General features: G+C 32.9%; 1 pseudogene; it reads right to left on the bottom strand.

The window, feature by feature from the left end:
* Nucleotides 1–6,643: 6,643 nt before the first annotated feature.
* LOC120613573 (uncharacterized) lies at nucleotides 6,644–6,762 on the bottom strand (annotated as a pseudogene).
* Between the last annotated feature and the right edge of the window lie 927 nt (nucleotides 6,763–7,689).

Here is a 7,689-nt window from a genome sequence, read left to right as displayed (position 1 = left end):
CATACTATTAATGAAGATCATAGAAATGATATTATTTTAATAATTACATTGTTATAGTAGTAGTAATTAATATTGAGTATTAGTTCATTTATAAAAATGATATTAGCCCTATCATTGTTGAATAATATATTAATATTAAATATTTATTAACATTTATTTAATATTAAAAGCACAATATTTGATGTGGCTTGGTGGAAATTCAAGCCTCTAAGGATAAAGAGAAAATTCTTAATAGAATTCACAGGGTAGATAATATATGTCAACAATAAAAAATCTAAGTAGGCAAAAACTTTATAATCAACAATCTATTTCTAAAAGAATATAAACAAACTACAGTAAAACAAAAATTGTATCCAAGAAAGAAAACTCTAGATACCAATAGCCTCAAGTATATAAATTTCATAGCAGAAAAACATTTTTTATTTTTATTGACTATATTATTCATCTAAAAACTAATAATCATTATGATACCTTACCTCATACTTCTCAATTGTTTTACCAGAAAAATAAAAATTTAAGGAGAAATCGACATACACAAAATTGGAGTGGAAGATTTAAAACACATCTCTGTCATTGAGTAGTATATTGGACCATATGAATTTGACAATATTTGACTATTTTGATCTACCAAAAAATAGCAAATTGACATATTTAAATTGATAGACTAAAAAAGAACACATTTAAAACTTGTTCATTCTGTTTAAAAGTAAAAAAAAAAAAAAAGACAAAATCCCTGCTTTCCTTGAACTTACACTCTGGAAGACCTTGATCTAATGGATATTAAAACAGGTTAGAGAGAAAGAAAAAGAATATAACTTCCTGGGTTTCTTGATGTTCCTGGAAGAAGCCCTGGCCTCCAGAAATGTGTGTTGATATAAAGACAGGAGACATTTGCTTTCATTTCTCCCAGAAATACTTTACTCATTTCATACCATTAGAATTAGATGGGTAGTCATTTGTCTAGTTTATTGCTTTCATCCAACAGGATAATAAAACTTCTCTGATCTCCCAGAGAGAGCCAAATAGGTATAGCCCAGATTAGGTCTGTAGGGTAAATCCTAGAGTGCCAGAGAGACTAGAACATTAACTTTCTAGGTATTTACATGTCAGAAAGGAGAAAGGCCAAGAGCAGGGGAAAATCGCTAGGTAGTAAAAGGTGAGACACAGGAACTGTCTGGCTCCTGGAGAAATTTTATCTAACCAAAGTATTATAATTAAGATTCAGGTCCCTTACATTTCCAAGTAGACAGAGAGACAGAAAGAGAAAGAGACAGTTACCTTCTTTTTCCTTTACAAATAGAGAATAATAATTTTTCTTTATCCTTCTCCTATGGGATACCCAACTATCATGTAAAACAATTGCCCTGGCACTTACCACATTGCCCTAGGGATAAGGATGAGGGCAAATGGAAGTTCAATGCACTTAGTGAGGTTTTTAATAAGAAACTATTTTTGACCCAGAATACCTCGTGTTCTCGTTCAGAATAATAATTTAAAAAGAGAAATTTTAAAAGCCCAACAGATACATAACTTTGAATCCAACAAAAATATGCATGTCATTTAACCATTTTATTAGAAGTAATGAATTAGAAATAAATCTCAACAAATTCTCAAAACAGATATTTCCTTCTTACTAGAGTACAAAGTAGAATCAATAGGAGACTGGTTGAATAAATTATTAAACATCAGAACAATAGAGTATAAACTGTATTTTTGGAAACATACTTATATTTCTGAATATTTTATTCTATAGAATTTTGATAGACAATATTATAGAGAATTTTTGTAGACACAAAGTATAAGGAATCCTCATGTACCTATTATAAAGCCCCCAAACCACTTACCAAGAGCTAATCCTGCCTCACCTATAACCAATTCACGATTTATCACCAGTTAGGGATAACTGTAGCACCTATTTCAAGAACTGATAATTAATCTAAGACTCAGGTTGCTGTAGCTGCATCCACCCCAAAGAATGAATTCCAGATACTTTCTCTGTCTTGACTTGGCATGCAGAGTTGAGCCATGTTCCACCAGAAGCTATTACCACCAATGCACCCCTAAGATGCAGTCCTTGTGATAAGAAGCTATTCTGTTCTAGATTAATCAATAAAGAAATAAAGAGAACTAGGCAGTTATTTCCATTTTTCTTCTATTTTTTAGGTGTCTGGTGTTAAAAAATCCTTAATCTAGCTGATTTATGACAGTGGATCAGAGAATTCGAAAAAGGCTATAAATTATTGAGGTTTGTTCACAAAAGTCATTCTGATTAGTGCAAGGTCATTAGACAGATGTACTCAAGACACCATTAAACTGAGAAGTCCAGAAATAATTTTTTAAAAAATCACTTTTTTATTTTGGAATAAATCCTCACAGTGTAATAATTTTACTCTCAACTTTAAAATTTGTGTGGTTTATATAAGGTATAAAACTGGTAATAAAAAGTATTTATGATTTTCACATACATAATAAAAATTAGCTTGTATTCTTATTTACTATTAAATAAAATGTGTAAAGAAGCTAATTCATCTAGCCTCAAGTTGTATTAATTGTCTACCTTATTCTTGACCAAATATATTTATTTATACTAATCATACAGATACGAGGGTGGTTAGTTCCATTTAGGCTGGCACTTAAAATTCATGATAAAATAAAGTGCATAATATTATTCAAGTCATAAAGTAATGTAGGTCTAAAATAATATTACTTACAGCAATAACTGAGAAATTGACTCAAATTTTTTTGAAAGAAAGCAAATAAATGTCAAGCACAGCAACTAAGGAATGAGGTAAGTAATCGTTTAAATCAAATCTATGACCTGGCTTTTGCAGTAGATTAAGTTTGTCACAATTCTAAATTAATAGTAATTTATTATTGTGAAAAACAAAGCTGCATTATAGAAACCACTAATAAGTTTTCTAATGCTCAGAGCATCAATCTCAAAAATTAAAATCCCAAATCACAAGAACCAGCACATTCATTTAAGTGAATTGGTCTGCATGCTTCATAAAATTTCTAACCAAGCATAATCAGTTCAGCGAAGTAGTAGAATCAATATACTTTCAGTATTAAAAATGGGTTGATCATAATACCTTTTTTATGATTTAAAAAATTTATTCAATGTCTTCACCTTTAATAACTTTAATGTCAATAATCTATAAACCAATGTCTTTTTAGACAAAACATTTGATTTACCAATCAGTCATGGCTATTAAACCATTACATCTTCTTCTCATACCAAGACAAATAAATGAGACTATATGCCATAGCAATGTCTTACACTATATATCCATATATATATGAAATCATATATATATATATATATATATATATATATATATATATATATATATATATATATATATATATATATATATATGGGTTTTCTTATGTTTTTTAAGGTTGCCATGGTGTTTTGTTTTTCCTGATTTCATCTTTTTAAGAATATAGGAGTTAGGGTAGTCGTGAAAGACAGGAGGAAAGTGGTTTGGCTGGGGATTAGAAATAGTCCTGCATCTCATTGGCTTAGAAATGGCTCATGGGGTCAATTAAAGATGCTGCTCTTTTGTTCAATTTCTCGTCAGCCTTTTTCATATGGCATTTTGAATTTTGTTACCATGGACAAGATTTGTAAAAGGGAATTAAAAAAAAAAAATTCTATTCACCTTGTGGTAGGGAAGTAATTAGAAATTGTGATTCTGAGCTATCAACAAAAATCAACCTATAAATTTATATATTTACTAAATCTGGAATAAATTGATTAGTAGTCTTATTTAAAAATATCTATTTAAATAAAAAATGGACCTCACTATTCTATATTTGTCTCTTGACCAGTAACAAAATTACAAATTCCTATTAGAAAAAGACAGGTGGCTATTTGACAGGCTGGTGTACAATATTATCAATGTCTCAAGTTCTCAATCTTTTGATCTACTTATCCAACACCATCAGGCTCTGGAATAATGCAATTACAGTAATAGAATGAAATGATTGTTCTCTTGAAGCAATAGGTGGCTTTGCCTCGTGTAGTGAATTACTGCCAAGGTATACACTGGTCATGCACAGGCAACTGTATTTTGCTTCCTCACATGTAGTTAAACTACACTCTGAATCAGTGGTGCTCAAAACTGGCCAAAAGTCTCATCAAATACAGCAGCAATATCAATACAGATTTAACTCAGCTCGAAATTTGCAAACTGAAGTAAAAAGGCCGCTTTTCAAAATAAGATTATAGTGAAGAATTGTGTTTCCTGTTAAATCTTTAAACTACAGTTTAAATTTTTTAGTGTTTTACTAAATGCCATAAGAGTAAATTGTTTGCCACTCATTATTAGTATCAACATTGAGCAATATTTATTTCTTATTTCTAAAAATATATAAGTAACAAGTGCTTAACAGTTTGTAGGCAATTTTCTGTTCACTGTGAACAAAGAAGCCCAGGACTTGCCCTTCAAAAGACTAATATTTTACTGGAGAAAACAGTACAGAAATTATTAAAAAGATGATATAATTTCAGTTGGAATAAAGCAATGTGTGAAAACAAAACTAACCAGATTAACTGTTAAAAGTGACATGAGTAGAAAAGGACTCTCTGAGGAAGTGACATTTGTGTAAGACCTAAGGAAATGGGGACAGGCATAAGGATGGAGAATATACTTAGCCTGCAAGTACAACATCCTGTTGTGAAATGAGCTTGGCTCATTCAAGGAATGACAAAGACAATATGAGGCAAGGGAACATGTCAAGACAGAGATTAGAAAACAAGATGGGAAAGAGCTTTGTAGGGCCCTCTAGTCTGTCATAGTCTACTGAAGGATTTCAAGTGGGCTAAAGGAAATGTTTTACCTTTAAAAGAATGGGCAAGAATGGAAGCAACTAGGAGATCTGAGCAATTCAGAAAAAGAGATAAAAGTTGTGAGGAATAAGTAGGCCATAGTGGAGGTGGGGGGAAATGCTGATTAAGTATTCATTTTAAATGTAGTTCCAGCAGATTTTTGTCAGTGTAGAGTATGCGAGAGAGAAGTGAGTGATGACACTTGGATTTGAGGCCTTGTTATTTGGGTGAATGATAATACTTTTGAAGGTAATGAGGGGGCCTAGAACAGGGCCAAGAAGAGGGAATACATCCTACATATGATAGGTAGTGGCCTTATGAGAAGAGAGATGGTGATATAATCAGGTTTCAGAAAAGGAACAAATCAGACCTCAAGATGTTTCAAATAATCGACACGCTGACCATATTCTCACAAGGTATTTAAGTGAGAAATCAAATAAGAAAAAACAAACAAAACCTTTACATCTTGAAATATAAAAATGCATTTATAAGAATCTCATGATAAAATCTCAAGTAGGTTTTTCTTTAGTTAGAAGCAAGCTATGACCTTACAAATGATGGTTTACTGAAGTATAGAATGCCAGTATTTACTTTTATAATCACATCGATACCGTTAACATCGAGTTTTGAATTATCACATAACTTTTGGAGAGTGTATTAGAGTGAATGTCTTCAAATAATGCAGACTTAGATTTTAACCCTGGTTTAGTATTTATTATGTGTGACCTTGGGAAAATTACCTAACCTCTGTGAGCTGTAGTGTTGCAATCATTACATAGCCTAAATTACAACTGTTTATTTACAAGGAGCTTTACAGCCAGAAGTTAGCTTCACTCATTGAGCCCTTTTGGCCCCTTCTAACTCCCCAAGTTTCTGATTGACTTGCTCAGGAAAAGGCTTAAGTACCCTGTTAATCCAGTCCCTTCTGCTGCTAAGCTAGTTCAGTTGTTCAAAAACTCCTGATAACATCGCTCGGCTAGGCACCTCTCTCCTGCATCCGCAATCACGACTTATTCTAGTCGCCTGGACTTTGAGGACAGAATGGTTTCTCCCCATCCACTTTATCCTATGTGAAGAAAGATCTTTTCCTTTAATTCTCCACAGCACTGCAAAGACCATAGATGGCAGTTTTTAATCCTTAGAATTGCATTAAAATGAAAGAATTGGCAATACTGTAATTTCCAAATATTACACAGGTCTACTCATATAAGGTTTCTAACTGAGCTGCCCCCTCCAATTCTCCTGCCACCTCCCAAAACACAAGCTACAGCTCAAAACATAAAGTGCTCTAGGACCTCAGAGTCCATTTCAGAGAAAGGATGGAGTTTGTCCTCACATTTACATAACACGTATCTCCCTTTATTTACTGTCTCAGGCTAAAACTTTTCTAGGTTGACGGGCTTTGGCAGTTTTTCTTTCTATAGGAGAACCCCTCATCTCTCTCATATATACATATATACAAACACAAAACAGGATGTTTTTTGGCCACAAACATGCAGCAAGACAAGACATCAGTGCATTTCTCAAAATCTAAATGTTTAAATCTTAAGTAATTTTTTAGTGGGAACATCAGTAGATTGGTTACTCCCATTTTTATCATTCTCATTAAGTGTTGCAAAGTATTAGTATCAATATCACTGAGGAGTGCCCTAATAAATATGAAATAAGCGTAAAACTGCCTATACCAGAGTTTTTTGTTGTTGTTGTTGTTGTTTGTAGATGAGGCAACCCTCGGTTGACCTCATGGATTGCAAGGACCTTGTCAGTTTACAATCTCTTATTATTATTATTATTATTATTATTATTTTAGACCAACAGCACCTGGTCTTACTAGGTGGTCTCCCATCCAAGTACTAACCAGGTGCAACCCTGCTTAGCTTCTGAGATCAGATGGGATCAGACTTGTTCAGGGCAGCATGGCTGTAGACTACCAGAGAGTTTTATGAGATAATGTGTGGACAATACCACATATTCAATTTGTTCTTAATTGATGGTACCTAATGATAATGATAAAAATAATACATTGGCAAAATAGTTAATAAATTATATCTCTCCCCTCGAATGTGAAAAATCTTATTCATCTTATCCCCTACTTGTGAAATTTAAGATTTATTTTAGTTGTGAAATTAATGGCTTTATCTCCTTTCATAAAGGATTTTCAGCTCATAAGGAAATAATTTTGCCCATAGGCAGTGTTTTAATTGTGATTTAATTTCTCACAGTCTTCTAACCATTTTACCCTGAGGGCAAAGCTCTTTCCAGAGAGGAAATTCTGCTATTTTTTAAGTCAGAATTAAACAAATATATGGAGTGAAGCAGAAACTGAAAAGAAAGGAAACATTTGGAAACAATTGTGCCTCACTCCCAAATATTTCTACACACAAGTTCCCCATTTCATTCCTGAGAAGGAAACCTGATCTGCATCCACATTGAGATAGTCAAATGAGAACCCAACAGAGTGGATGTGGATGGGAAGGACAGGAGAGGACACAAGTCTAGTCAAACAGTTCTAATCTAGACCTAAGAAACAGACTTAAGAAAGATCTTGGCTAACACATGGTCCAGAACTGCACAGGAATTGGGGCCAAGTGTCACTGCGTTCAGGAATCCCTCTATTTTTTAAATTTACTAGTCATTAATCTCCCTCAAGGGTACATGACAAGTCCCATTTTGTAGTCAAATATTTCTCAATAATTAAAGTTTACACATCAATTACAGGCTACATAATGAACATTCTCCAGAAGTAGACTCAGTATGCTCGGGTTATAATATACAATATATAGCAACCACAATCGGACTCAAGTTAAGTCTAGTATATTTCTATAGATTCCTCGATTTGATTTTGCAAAAAGTTT

The sequence above is a fragment of the Pteropus medius genome, unplaced genomic scaffold (genome assembly GCF_902729225.1).
Source record: "Pteropus medius unplaced genomic scaffold, Ma_sr-lr_union100, whole genome shotgun sequence".
Taxonomy (NCBI): Eukaryota; Metazoa; Chordata; class Mammalia; order Chiroptera; family Pteropodidae; genus Pteropus; species Pteropus medius.
Note: the sequence above shows the minus strand (reverse complement) of the source record. Positions and strands in the feature narration are given on the sequence as shown.